Source organism: Protopterus annectens, chromosome 9.part0 (assembly GCF_019279795.1).
Source record: "Protopterus annectens isolate FY-2018-M chromosome 9.part0, PAN1.0, whole genome shotgun sequence".
Taxonomy (NCBI): Eukaryota; Metazoa; Chordata; order Ceratodontiformes; family Protopteridae; genus Protopterus; species Protopterus annectens.
Genome location: NC_056743.1, coordinates 1,467,160,228 through 1,467,176,407, shown reverse-complemented (window position 1 = coordinate 1,467,176,407; position 16,180 = coordinate 1,467,160,228).

Here is a 16,180-nt window from a genome sequence, read left to right as displayed (position 1 = left end):
ATGCATGCATTGCTTCCTAATTGTGTCTTGCAAACAAACTTTAAACTATGTAAAGTCAAGTGGTTTGTATTTTGTGAGTCAGACGATCCCTCTTTGTTAGAAGTGAAACATTTTGAAAAACACTTGCTATTGACTTTTATCATGTTTGCTCTGATACATAACAGAAGTAAAAGGCAATGCCCTCTCCCTCAGCCTGCTGTACACTGATGTTTACATTTATCAATACTTAAAAGTGACGGACTGTTGTAAGTAGTAGTGCATAAAGATGTGCTCTAGCTTTCCAAATGAACACCATTTCACCTGAATGGAATGCTTTAATGCTTATACCATTGTCTTTACAATTTGCAATAACAGTACTATATACTTGGTTTTACCTCACTGTTCTGGTATTTAAACTATATAGCACAGAATTGTCACCAGTTTATTACATTTTACCCTCATACACTCTAAACAGTAGTCTGAACTGTCTCACACAGGCCTACCTCACCTGCATCTTTGCATTACTTATACCTAGCCTTGCTCAGAAGGACCAAAGCTTTATAAAAGAAAGAGCAGCTGTGCTCAAAGATGTTTTCTAGATTATAAATAAATTAGTCTTCCCTTTCATGATAGCTGACTTTTGTTTACCTTTGCTGCAGGTGTGAAAAGGGAAGGCTTGAGGCACAAACTCCTTGGTACAATTTGCCTGTGTTCTGGAGTCAGTGCAGTGCAGAGACAGTCCCCCGGATTCTCAAAAGCTTGCACAGCATGCATGATTAGTGTAAGAGGTAATTTTGCCAATATGGCAGCCAAGCATTCCACGTACATGGCCGTTTGACGTGCGCGAGTGTTCTAGCACTAGTACTGCACATTCCCAGCCCCCCATATGCAAATTACCCCATTTGCAGGTGAAAACCATGCAAATGAGGTAAATCTGCCATCCAGGTAGCTGGAATCAGGGTGTGCAGGACTAGTGTAATATGCAGAAATGTACTCGGTTAGTAACCGAGTACGGATCTGCAAAATCCAAAACGGGGACATGACAGCACCAAATTAAGGCGGCATATCATTAAGGAAACATGCCAATGGCCAAGTATAAGGCTATTGGCATTGCAAACAAAGCAAAATGTCCAAAATACAACTTTTATATTATTACCGCTGATCACGGCTGGTTAAGCATAGGGCAGCAGCGTGCAAACAGGATCGGTGGGAAAAGAAGAAAATAAACCCAAAGCAAGCATTCCAACTAAAATCAGTATTCTGCCATGTAAGTCAATGGCAGGCAAAAGACAATCTGGCCAGTGAATAGTGATTGCTAGGGGGGAGGTGCAGTGTGACACATGTAACTATGCATTAGTAGGCAATCCTATGCAAATGAGGGGAAGGATAGTGAATCCCAGTTTCCACCAGCATGTGAGGTAGGTCCCAACAGTGTAAGAGTATGAATAGGCGAGTGCAAGACTAGGAGGTAGATGACATCATGGGTGCGTGTGTCAGGCATACTGTCAGTGGACTGGAGCCCTGTGGCTCGGGATTGCACCCAGCATAGCACAGCGCAGCCAGGGGGTGTGTCTAAATCTGCCTAGCATGTATGACAAAGTGTAAGCAGGTGTGTTCGCCTCGCAAAGGGATCTACAGGAAGATAAAGGAAGTGAGACCAAGAAATAGCAGCAGTGTGCACATTGGAGTACACCGATTGTGTGGCGCCCCCGGGCTGAAACAGAAGGGCAATGGGAAGGGAAAGCAGCACTAGGAAGGTAATCAAGGAGTACTAGGTTTGCTGCAATGTGAAATGTATCAGAACCAGCCAATTACACAGGCAGCAGACCAACCCATCCCAGAAAGCCACTATAAACTATGCAAACACCTACCCCTCTGGTTTTTCCCATACCCTACACCACCGGTGTAAACAAGCGGGAAACTTTTAACACTCAGAACAGCAAAATGTTAGGGGCTGCAATAGCTATCATACAACATGTGGAAGAGGCTGAGGGTAGTGAGGATGTGAATGCTGCAGACCAACCCACAGTGAGGAGATGGAGAAGAGTGTACAGATCCAGGGTAACCTAACAAGGGCTACATGAGCTGGAGATAGTGGAGCACTATAGGGTGGACAGGGACCTCCTACAGCAAATTGTTGAGCTGTGCCAGCCACGCCTGACATACAGAACTAACAGAAGGGAACCCATCCCAGTGCAAACAAAGGTATATGTAGGCCTAAGAATACTAGCTACAGGTACCTTCCAAAGGCCAACTGGGGATATGATGGGGATTTCACAGGCATCAGCATCCAGGGTACTCCACCAGTTCCTGGATGCTATGGCAGCATATGTCGGTGTATTTCCCCCTCACCCGTGACGCGTTGGCCAGCAATATGCGTCTCTTCCACCAAATAGCAGAATACCCTGATGTAGTGGCTGCAATAGACTGCACACACATATGCATCAAAGCACTACCCGGTGAGCAGGGTAGTGCCTACATCAACCGCAAGGGCTTCCCCTCCATCAACTGCCAGGTTGTGTGCGATGCACAGGGCATAATACTGAATGTGTGTGCTGATGCCCTGGAAGTTATAACAATTCCCACATCTGGTATCTGATGCAGCTGTACCAGAAATTTGCCAATGGGGACATCCCACATGGTCAGCTAGTGGGGGATGTTGGATACGCACTGGAGCCGTGGCTGATGACACCCATCAGAAATGCACACAGACCCGAACAAGAACTCCATAATGAGGCACATGCACAAACAAGAATCATAACAGAACATATGTTTGGGATGCTCAAGTCACGGTTCTGGTGCCTGGACACATCCTGCGCAGTCTTGCAGCACTCATCAACTACATGTACCCAAATCATGCTACACAATATGATCCTGTGGAAACAGCTGCAGCAGGAGCAGCAAGGGGCATGGCCACACAGCCTCCCACCAATGCCAAGGCCTGCACAGGCACAGAATGACTCAGAGGAGGAACAACCTGAGCCTGCCCTAGTAGGCAAAAGGAGGCATGCCCAGTATGCCCTGGCCTTGGCAAAGAGGCAACGCATAGCACACACTTTGACTTGGGAGGGACCCAGGGAATAGCACCTCTCTCTGACTCTCACATACAGTAAAAGGGATGGCAAACATTACACAACCTGTGCCTAACCATGTATAGGGAGTGTACTGTGTGCATCCGACATAGGCAGACCTGCAGCACCACCCTCAATACTGGGACACCCACAAGATAAGGGACTCACATGCCAGTCAGGAGGGTGGTCACATGCCCAACAACAGTCACAGCCAGCAGGACAGGTGTAGACAAACACAAACAAATGCTGTTCTATGGCCTCTGAATGAGGGCTATGGGTAACCCCCCCCCCCCCCAGGCCTACATGGACAGACTACAGCAGGCCAGGTAGTGGGAAGTCAGTTGTGATGGCTAGGAAGTCAGAAACTAATGTGGAGGTAATCAAAAGATAAGAACGGTAGTACACTGGTATAGCTAAGCCAGGATGATAGGCAAGACTACTGACTGAACTAGACTACAGGACATACCAGTACAGTTCTAGCAAATGTGTAGGTGTGCCCCCCCACCCTACATAGAAATATAGTAACAGTCAGGTGCCCCCCCAATCCTGTGTATAAACATAGAAATAGTCAGGTGTTCCCCCGCTATGCAGAGATGTTGCAACAGTCAATGCCAAATGATTGATGGATACCCTGCAGACACAGCATGCTACCTGTCGGTGTACAACATAAAGGTCAGCAGTGCAGTACAAACCACTGGACATGATCCACACATGCAAAACAGATGGCCTTACTGGGCATGCTCACACACACAGAGAAATGAAGGTAATGTCAGTCATCAACATACTGAAAGGTCATACTGGGCATGCTCACAGACAAACACATGAAGACCATGTATGCAAACACCAGTGGACCAGACACATCCACCGGTTGCAATTGTTAGTGCAGACACATGTCAGTATGCACCACTCATGCCTTGCACACACAGTCGATAGACATACAGACATATATGTAAGGACAACACACCATAATAAGCCAAAGGTAGATGGATATAGATGTGTGGAAGAGGGTGACTGTGACAAGGAGCCACCCACACCTGTCCCACCCAACACACAGCCAAAGGGCCCCAAACACATCAGGTGCAGATGTCACTCACTGCAGTTACTAGCAACCAGTACCTGTCAGCACCACAGACTATGTGGTCTATGTGCCAGCTGTGCAACATGGCTGTACAAGGATGTAGTTATCTAGTAGCCATATACATGTACCTGTGACATATGACCCAGTGTGTGGCCACATGTGGCGTGTCACCCCTTCATGAATGGGTTATGGGCCATGCACGCACTGCCCACCCCATAGCGCTACCCTGACAAGCCTGCTGAGGTCATCCAATGTGAAATACACCTTTGGGAGAGCTATACGCCAGTAATCCCAGTGGTGTGTCCCTTAACTGCATACTGCTGTAGTGTGATAAACTAGTTAGGTAGGAGTTCTAATCTCAGATATGGCAACTGTGTGTCTGAGTGTGTGTCAGTGTTTGTGTGTGTGTCTGTCTCTCACTGACTATGTAGAGAACAATGCCTTTTAGGCTACTCACACCCCTTACACTTCACATACTCACCTTTGGCAAGGCTGTTGATGTCAGCTGCCTAGAAATACTCCCCTGGGAAGACTGTAGCCCAGTAATCTCCATAGCGCATGCTGTAACTGTGTACTGCTGTAGTGTGATAATGTAGTTAGGTAGGAGGTCAAACCCCAGATGTGGCAACTGTGCATGTGTGAGTCTGTGTGTGCGTATGTGTGCGTGTCTGTCTGTCACTGACTGTGTAGAGAGCTATGCCTTTTAGGCCACTCACACCAATTCACATACCCAACTTTGGCAAGGCTGCTGATGTCACCCACTTAGAAATACACCTCTGGGAAGGCTGTAGCCCAGTATTCTCTGTAGTGCATCCTGTAACTGCATACCATTGTATTTAGTGTGATAAACTAGTTCGGTAGGAGTTCCAACCCGAAACCTGGCAACTGTGTGTGTGAGTGTCTGTGTGTTTGTGTGCATGTCTGACTGTGTAGAGAGCAATGCTTTTTAGGCTACTCACACCCCTTACAGTTCAAATACCCACCTTTGGCAAGGCTGTTGATGTCATGCATCTAGAAATACACCTCTGGGACAATTGTAGCCCAGTAATCTCTGTAGCACGTCCTGTAACAGTGTATGGCTATAGTGTGATAAAGGAGTTAGGTGGGAGTTCTAACCCCAGACCTGCTTAGTGTGTGTGTGTGTGTGTGTGTGTGTGTGTGTGTGTGTGTGTGTGTGTGTGTGTGTGTGTGCGTGCATGTCTGACTGTGTAGAGAGTTATGCTTTTACACACCCCTTACAATTCACATACCCACCTTTGGCAAGGCTGCTGATGTCACCCACCTAGAAATACTCCCCTGGGAAGGCTGTAGGCCAGTAATCTCTGTAGAGCATGCTGTAACTGTGTACTGCTGTAGTGTGATAATGTAGTTAGGTAGGAGGTCAAACCCCAGACGTGGCAACTGTACGTGTGTGAGTCTGTTTGTGCGTATGTGCGTGTCTGTCTGTCATTGACTGTGTAGAGAGCTATGCCTTTTAGACCACTCACCCCAGACCTGCCAACTGTGTGTGTGTGTGTGTGTGTGTGTGTGTGTGTGTGTGTGTGTGTGTGTGTGTGTATGCATGCATGTCTGACTGTGTAGAGAGCAATGCTTTTAGGGTTTTCATACCCCTTACATTTCACATTCCCAACTTTGGCAAGGCTGCTGATGTCATGCACCTAGAAATACACTTCTGGGAAGGTTGTAGACCAGTAATCTCCATAGCACATCCTGTAATTGCATACAGAGTGTGAATTAGAACCATGGTAGGGTTCCATCCCCACACATGGCAGTTCTGTATGTATTGTGTGCGTCACTGTCTGTGCAGGAAGCAATTCATTTTAGGTTACTGTCTTGCAGTCAATTTACAATGCCCTACTTTGGCAATCCTGCTGATGTCAGTCATTGTGAAATATACTTTTGGGGAAGGACTACTCCAGTAATATCCGTGGCACATACTATAACTGCGTAGTGCTGTAGTGTAATAAACTAATTAGGTAGGGGTTCTACTCCCAAACACGACAGATGTGTGTGTGTTTGTAACCTGTATCCTGTGTAGAGGTAGTTGTGACTGTGTGACACCTGTGGCAAATGTGGAGCGGGTTTTGTATATTTCTTATATGGTGGCCATACTATATATCACAGTGTCCACCATACAGGGATAACAGATGTGATATGGCTGAGAGGCTGGGGTGCAAAGCCATACCCAGACATGTGACATCAAGGCCAGGCAATCACAGTTAGCAACCCCAGTATTACCCAGAACACACTCTCAACCCATGTGTCATACACACACACACATGCCTAGGTAACAGCCAATATGTGGGTAGTACACTGCATATTGGCCTCTGATAGTAACTATGGAGTGACAGCAGTGGGCCACAGAGGGCATGTAACCCTGTCCATCTTGTCCAATATGCACGTACATGCAGACAGTGCACCTCCCCCATATTCCCCAATGGACACCTGCACCACCTGTTGTGCCATTACGTGACCCACAATGGACATACCATACCTGACAACATGCCCTGTATGGACAGATGCCACTGACACCAGGGAATGCTGATAGCATGCTCTCAATGTAGGTACAGGGTAAAGCTGCTGGCCATTACCAGTCCCCACCACAGGTGGGCAGGACTAGCACATCTGATGATAATCTGTGTTCACAACATGGGCCAGAAACCCCAGGTACAGTTCCACATGTCACTGTACATGCATGTGGGAGGTGTGCACATCCAAGACACTGTCCATGTCATGGATTAAGGAACACAGACATGGCAAGCGATGCACAGCATTGGCCACACACAGTAGTCACCCAGGTGACTGGATGAGGGATACAATACCCACCTGTGTGGGCAAATGCAGACACTACATCCCTGAGCCACAATGCAGACCATCGTCATGTGGCCTGATGCCAAAGTACACCCATCGCCTTGCCTTGGACAGTAGTCTGGCACAGTCGAACACCACACACCAGTGCAAACATGCACCCATGCATGTCAGTACTGGCACCCTGTGTGTTTGTGTGTGTGTTGCATGATGCAGATGTTCAAATCCACACTCCCTACAAACCCCATGGGCATACTGCAGCATACTGTCTGATGTCAGACACCTCCCCATACCCTTCGCCCATACAGCCCCCTATATGACCTGTGTGGTGCATGAGATACCTGCACAGTGATGTGATGTGGCAATCCCACAACCAATGAGTTGTACACCTGGCCCTACCATGTGTGTCGATGTGTGTGTCCTTGTGAGGGTGTGGCTGTGTTGATGCTGGCACCTGTTCATGCCGACAGGCACATGTATGCCACCTACCATACAGCTACTGTATCTCTGTTGCAGATGTCACTCACCATCACATATATTTTCTGAGTGCTCTGCAACAGGTAACCCATGTGGCACATCCAATAATTGCATCAAACCGTGCTAGCACTACATAGTTGTCAGGGGTTTGATACCCTGTGCTGGTACGTGTGTGACACAAACATGCTTCAGTTTTACCCTCCCACCCCTCCCTGACACATATTTGTCTCTGTCTGCATCCTTCACCCCCTCTCTGGTGGACTTGGAGATCTACACCTGCTTTGCTTAGGCAGCAGCATGTGTATTGTACGTGATGCTCATGATCAGCTGATGGCCTTTGCATGAATCACAGCCCTCCCCTAGCTGATTGAATGTGAAACAGCTGTAGTAACATTCCCATAGCCAATTTTATGGAAACACACTCCAATACCTAGGAACATCATGGTGGTGTTGGCCCTTTTCATCCACTGTGAGCAGGAACTAGATCTGTCGTGTGGCAAACAGCATCTCAGATGGATTGGGATGTACCTCTAACAACATAAACTGTGGAAACAGTGCAACAAACAGGAGGGGGATGTGCCTGACCTGACTACAGACTGTAAGTGCTGCTATACTGCATTTGGATTAATGTTGCTTTAACAGTGTTTGTGTGTATATGGCTGTTGTACATGTCTCAATACCTGTCATGTCAGTTCCATGTTTATGGGGAATCCCCATCTGCAGGTCATCTGCAGCCTGGGCAGTGTTGTGTCCATGGTTTCATGTGTCACCCACGGAGCATCTAGCTGTGGACTGCAGAAAGTAGTGTGAGGATTGCAGTCAGTAGATGGAGAAAGCTGTGATAGTCACAGACGTCATATCCCTCATAGGGCATATGTTGCAACAACCCTGTAACAACAGTAAATGTATGCGGTTATCACAGTAACATGTCAATATTGGCCCTGTGTATGTACTTCCAGCCACACCTCTGACAACCTTTGTACATATGTCTTGCATGAAGTTGTGCATATGTGCTGTACACCATAATTTGTGGCATCATATCTGAGAACAAGCCACTGATATATCCGACTGCTACACATGTTATGTACAGTAGGGGTTACATTACATAACATTACCTGCACATTATGTGGATGTCCGTACAGTACTGAGGTCTGTGTACCTATGGTGAATGTCGACAGTGTGTGTATTGTTGATATGTAACTTAGCCTGTGTACAGATTGTGGTAGATGACATTGTTCTAGTTCCCTTACTATCAGATGTTACATGCTGCCCCACTGTATGGTAATGTAGTGGCGTACATGTTTGTAGGGCCATAAACACACTTGTCCCATACAACAGACAGCCACCAGTTCAAACTCTGTAGCAGGCCAGTATATGTAGGGTCAGTCTGTGAGTGTCACATATGAGGATGGTGTAGAACACATAGTCCATATACTGTAATACCATGCTAGCTAACCATTATGTGGCTGTGTTTACATTGGTTGTGGAGATGCACTTTCACACAGGTGTATCTTACCCTGTGCTGTGACATGTCTGTTGAGCCTGCTTTATATGCAGGTACATGTGCATTCCCCCTTAAGAGATGTAGGCCAGTGTTGAGCCAGTCTGCCTGCAGCCTGCACAGTGCATTGTGAAATGCCTAGCGGCTGAGTGTACTTACCCAGTGGGATGTCATGTGCAGATACTAGCCAGATGTCCCACTGCCAGACCTCCCTTAACCGTCATGTATGTCGGACAGGGCAGTGGGATGCAGTGCAGCTGTATGTCAATATCTATTGGGTAGTATGTGGCCATGGCACCCCTGTACCAGTGGTCATACCATGTCAGGCCAGACAGGGGTGTGTGAATGCATGACCTATGGTGGACATCATATACCGGTCGTTATGTGTTATACCCATCTACATGGCCATCTACATCCATATTGTCAGGCATCTACATTGGTGTAGCACTAAGGGCTTACGTGTATACCTCTGGACTGTACAGACTGTGTCAGACCTTCCACATATATTGGCCAATATCTCTGCTGCAGTCCACAGTGGCATTACATGCCAGCAGCGATACTGTACAATGATGTCCTTAGGATGTCGGTCAGTAGCCAGTGACACACATGTTATAAGCAGATGTGACCTCCCACACACACACCATGTCTGTGAAGACAATCCCAATGACAGTAGCAATAGTCTACTAGTATACCTGCTATACATACCTGACATCCCCTGCAACTCTAACATTGGGAAAATACGGGCTGGGGTTGGCTTACACTTCATGTCCAGGACATATGGTGGGAATATATGTACATATACCTATCCAGATAGCCAGATATACATGATTACACATGTGTACTACACCCAATTAACACTGTCATGGCAACCACCTACTATAGATCCCCACATCATGTGTGCGTGGTCCCATTACATCTCCTGTATGATGGACATCCATTCTGTGTGTGGACGACAGTGCTACCAACAGCAGGTAGCAATAGCCCTTACAGGAGAACCGGCACACTCAGGGCAGCCACATATTTCTAGGAGGATCAGGAACTACAGACAGACTGAAAGTAGAGCTGTGTTATGCTTTGTATAGTACTGGTGTTACAGGGTGTGCATGTACATGCTAGTTTACCGTGGAATGCAGTCCATCTGCATAGCACACAACTGTGGACCTATCCTAATGCCAGCCAGCACTATGCCTATCATGTCTTGTCTGTCCACCACACACATCCTGTGTCAGATATTACACTGGCAGTGCGTGTGTTGCATGCCATCAGTACATGGCTACATCCATGACCGTTTCTACCATCAATTCCCTGATTAAGGGTATGTTATAGACTATTCTTTAACACCAGAACCTTGCATAGTGTATGGCAACAGTTGTCCACATATATGCCTGTATTCTAGCCTCTGTCCATCACCTACATACCAAGCTTTGCACATATGTCATAATGTTGGTGGTTGATCCATAGTTGGCTGGGAGTATAACACACTGCCAGTGCTGCCATCAGTCCACTGCCATTGTATCCCCTACACATACAGTGGGGCTGGGGCCTTATATGTGTGGCTGTCACCTGCACAATACATGTGTGCCCTTATGCACTGCAGAGGCCAGTGTATGAAACAATGGTATATGACCCTGTATTATTGAGTCTAGGGGGAGCACCATAAATGATCTAGGCTGCTACACAATATGGGGGTATCAGGGCTGAGCTGCCTTAAGGTATCTGGATGTACAGTACCATATACTTCACCTATATATACATTACTGACATGGATCTGGGTAATGCAGGACTACTCCCCCCTGCCATACAAACTGTTCTGTTTGTTGGTGTGCTCATGATGGTGTCAGTTATGCCATGTTATGTAGCAGTTACAACCCATGTGGTCATATGACGTCTTTACCACCTACTGAGTTTGTAAAGTGTGTAGATAGAGGTTGCTGAACTACAAACCAGCGTGTAATACAGGTGTGTAGATAGAGGCTGCTGAACTACACACCTGCATTACATACTGTTGATTGTTAGGTATCCTGTGGCCCAGTGTGTCTTTCCTATTGTACAATGTGCATGGCTTGGCCTGGACAGCAACAGCTGTGAACCTTTCCAGACTTCTGTATTACTGTAACTGTAATGTACTGTAATGGTGTCAGTTATGCCATGTTATGTAGCAGTTACAACCCATGTGGTCATATGATGTCTTTACCACCTACTGAGTTATTATAATGTTAATATATGTCAATGGCTAAATATATAGCCAATGGCATAAAAAACATGCACAACACATAAGAAATAACATTTAATGTCATGGTCACATTAACGCAAAGTAAAATCGCAGTGCATCGGTGTGCAAACGGGATCACAATGAAAATATATTTAGATGTCATAAAACTGCAATGTAACAAAATTCATGAATTCCCCATAATAGTCAATGGCACGCATGCTACACCACAACCATGGCGCAAGGGTTGCTAAGTGTTTGCGACAGTGTTATGTGCGGTAACTAGGAATTAGTAGTCAATGCCATGCAAATGAGTCAAGTAATACTGAATTGCAAAAGCCCCGCCGGCGTAAGGATGTACCATACAGCATAGCGGTACAACACCGAGGTGGGGCCTGGAGATAAACACAACATCAAGAGAGGGGTGTGCCACCTTAGCTGTAAGCACATTGGAGCATTGCTAATCCGGGTTGCCTGTTGCTAAGCAAAGCTGCAGGATAGGGGTGTGGAAGTAGCCATAGCTTTGCTTAGCTGAGAGCACACAAGGTAACCAAACGTGCATGTGAAGATGGATGAAAACACGCTCGAAACCCGGTAAATGGCAGTGCGCGGCATGCACCATAGCTGAAACAGGAAGGATACGGGAAGACAATAAGGAAATGCTGCAGCATGGTAATTGGAGTACAAATGAGTAATTAACACCTAGGAACTCACAGTGGGCCATTGACAACAGCTAACAAGGCTGTTAGCAGCTACCTGCAGAACAGGAAAGGGGAGGTGCCGTAGTGCAAAGAAAAGAGAACTGTCACAGCAGAACAAAGCAAACTTGCAGTAGATCAGCTACATAACACATTTCGCAACAAAATCCTGGGTTGGGAAAGTACAAAACAAGAAAGCAGGCAACTGGATGCATGCCGGACAATAGGAGGGGAATCAGGTTGAAAAGTGAAGTAAAGGGCAATAGATGAATCACAGCAGTTAAGCGTAATTCAGCACCAAAGGCCCCACAATAGCAGTACCTGCTGTAAAACCCATAATTAAGATACCCTGCAGCCAGAATTGCACGTACACACCCAATTACACCAGCATCACCCATTGCACAATACTATAAGGTGTGAAATTCCCACACACACACTTGTGTATTCACAGACACTCTGCACCATTGGTGTATACAGATGGGGAACTTTTAATATGTACATGTTAGGGGCTGCCATAGCTTTGATTCACTAGCATGTGTTGGAGACTGACAGTGGTGTGGAGGATGATGCTGACAACCATCTCAGGCACCGGAGGAGGAGAAGAGTGTTCAGACCCAGGGTAACCTACCAGGGGCTACATGATCTGGAGATAGTAGAGCATTACAGGGTTGATAGGGACACCATACAGCAACTTGTTGAGCTGTGCCAGCCACGCCTCAGAGCCAGAAATAACAGAGGGGAACCCATCCCAGTGGACACAAAGGTATGTGTAAGCTTGAGAATACTAGCCACAGGTACCTTTCAAAGGCCAACTGGGGATATCAAGGGGATCTCACAGGCATCAGCATCCAGGTTACTCCACCAGTTCCTGGATGCCATGTTACCACATGCCAGTGAGGACATATACTTCCCCAGAACGCAGGAGGAGTTGGCCAGCAATATGCGTCTCTTCCACCATGTGGCAGACTACCCGAAGGTACTGGGTGCAATAGACTGCACGCACATACACATCAAGACACCACCCGGTGAGCAGGGTAGGCACTACATAAACCGCAAGGGATACCCCTTCATCAACTGCCAGGTCGTGTGCAATGCCCAGGTCATTATCATGGATGTGTGTGCTGGCAACCCTGGAAGCTATCATGACTCCCACATCTGGCATGCCTCACAGCTGAATCAGGTATTTGCCAGGGGGGACATCCCAAATGGCCACCTGGTGGGGGATGCTGGCTATGCACTGGAACCATGGATGATGACTTCCATCAGAAATGCACACACAGCCACGCAAGAAAGCCATAATTAGGCACACGCAGAAACCAGAATCATCATAGAGTGCATGTTTGGGATGCTGAAATCACAGTTCCGTTGCTTGGACATATCTGGTGGAGCCTTGCAGTACTCTCCAGGCACGTGTGCCCACATCTTCATAGTATGTGCCATGCTACACAATATGATCCTGTGGAAACAGCTGCAGCAGGAACAGAATGGTGAAGGCTCTCACAGCCCACCACCATTGCCAAGGGCCGCACAGGCACAAAAGGACTCAGACCACGAACACCCTGTACCAGCCTCAGTAGGCAGATAGAGGCATGCCCAGTATGCCCATGCCTTGGCAAAGAGGGAACGTATAGCACACACACTGACAGTGTAGGCACCTATGGACTGACACCCTTCTCCACCTGCACACACAGCAAACATGGATGGCACACACATACGACCACCTGTAAATTGTCATGTATAGGTGGTCTACTGTGTGCATCCTACATAGGCAGCCCTCAACTATTGTACACACAACTGCCATTAGCACAAGGTAAGTCAATACCTGAACAATAAATTAAGCTATCAGCATGTGTCCATACTGTATGTATAGGTTCATAGATACATAGGTAGGTACATGCCTAACTACCCAAGGCCAGTCATAAGCATAGCCAAAAAGTGTCTGCTGTTGCCACCCCATTGATTAACTAACTGTCCCTCTGTGGAGCAGAGCCAATTGTGTGATCCATGGAGTGTATCCACTGTTCCCCACCCTCTCTGCAAGGATTCCCTGGAGTGTTAGTGAGGGGTTTTGTATAATGTAATCAGGGATGTAGTTCCAAATAATGGGGAGTACCTGTGACAGGAATCTGTCACTCCAGCATCTTCCAGTTATGGTTGTGGCAAGGTGTAGCTCATTACAGTGTGTGGCTTACTGCAACATGGATGCCCATAGGTGGAGCATATCCATTAAGCCTGACTTGGACACAGCTTTGTTGGCCAGCAAATATCATCCCTGAGTAAACGAGATGCCACTGAGTAATGTATGAGTTTATGCAGTCTGGCAGCATAGGATACAGGTCTGAGGGCATTATCCCTCTATGCGAGGTACATTCATGGCCCTTCCAGCTGCCAGATGTGTCTTTTGAGGTACATACAAAATGGGTTATCATACTCGATAATGGGATTGATGACTGATGAGTAAAAGGGCACAATAACCTAAGTTTGTTTAGATGTGAACCCTTAAGTAATCAGATGGCCTACATAGACGGATGTCCTAACTACTTTGCACATATGACTGTCAAATGAGAGATCACTATGTAATGCAGTCCCCACATACCCATTACGTCATCTAAATTATACTGTTTGCCACTCATGTGTTAATATGTGTGTGTGTAGTTTCCCAAAATGGAATGACCATGCAGTATGTGACCTTTATTCGGAGGCCATCACACTGACAGTCTGTGTTGGTCTATGTGAGGCCGCTTGAAGGACATCTCTGACAGCTGGACTGTCAGTCATGGCTCCCAGTCTACAGTAATCACCAAACATGGCCTGCTGTAGTCCACCTGTGTTAGCCCGTATCTCTGAGAAGTATATGGCAAACAGCAGGGGTCCCAGGACTGAGTCCTGTGGGACACCAGTTGTGACTGGTCAAGAGTTGGACCTGGAGGCTGCTAGGCTTACCATGTGGGTTCTGTGTAAGCCTATTGGCAAACCAACCTGTGATGTATGGGTGTATGTACTGGCTGGTGAGTGTAGAAATAATACCCGAGTAGGGAATGGTGTCAAAACCCTTGGTGAGGTCCAGGTAGTATGTGTGAACTACCACACCCCACACCTAAAGTCTAGGTGGCTGTAAGATGTCAAACTGGTTCAATAGGCATGATCTGCACTCATTCAAGGTAACCTGGGTTGGGTCAAGTGTCTGGAGGTCACCATTGTCTATGTTCATGAGTGTTATGAGAATGCACTCCATAGCCGTCCAGATCAGGCTACTCAGGCCTATGGGGTGGTAGTTACCATGATCAGTTGTGTCACAACCTTGGTGGAGTGAAATAGCTGTTGCCATGCACCAGTGAATGGCCATGTAGCCTGTGTAGAGGCTGGTATTGAATTGCTTTATTAGGCGGGGGGCCACTTTGTCTTGTAGTGTCTGCAGGATGCAGTCTGGGACACCATCTGCCTCCACTGACATTCTGTCATGCCATTTGAAAGGGCCATTACCACCTGTATGTCACAGATGTCTGGGGTACTGTATGTTTTGGGTATTGTTGTGGGCCCAGTAGGGTGTGAAGCTTGCTCCAAATGTATTGTGTGTTGGTGATATCCGTAGGGTCAGTATATTCAGTGCAATATTGCACCAGCACAGTGCAAATCTGTGTGTTACTGCTTACATCCTTAACATAGCCAAAGAAGCATTTGTGGTCATATTCTAAATCCATGCCTATTTAACTGTGGATGTCAGCCTTGGATGATTACATGAGTAACATAAGTATCTTGCTAATACTGGTCACGAACGTCTGCATGTCTTGGGATTTGCTGTTGTTCTGGACTACTGTACTACTTCTGTTGTATAGCCTGTATAATGCAGGGGTTCAGCAGACTGGTGTCCTTGTGTAGAGCTAGTCCTGGTTTACCATTGCTGGCATGACCTATACATCTTTGTAGGTGCTTATAGAGTGCATTCTTATTTCTGTCTGTATCTTGAGCAGTGTCATCTCTGAGCATGGGGGGCTGTGAAACCTCCCACCTCTGTCATTAATACTGTAGATTTAGCTGTAGGAACGGTATTCACTGTGTGTTCGTTGGGTGGGGGGGATGGTTGGGAGTAGAAATCATCAGTGAATAGTTCATGATCAGATCTAAACAGTGACCGGTTTACCTCTGCTGTAGTGAACCTGTTGCACATGTCAGTGATTACCACTTCTAGTATGTTTTTACCTCTTGTTAGTCCAACTACCAACTGATACAGGCCATATGAGGTGATAAATCCCAGGAAGTGATGGGCTTGGAAGTGAATACTCGAGTAGGTTATCCAGTTAAGTGGAAGGTAGCCGACATTGATCAATAACAGGGCAGGATGTAACCCCGGTAGGACCC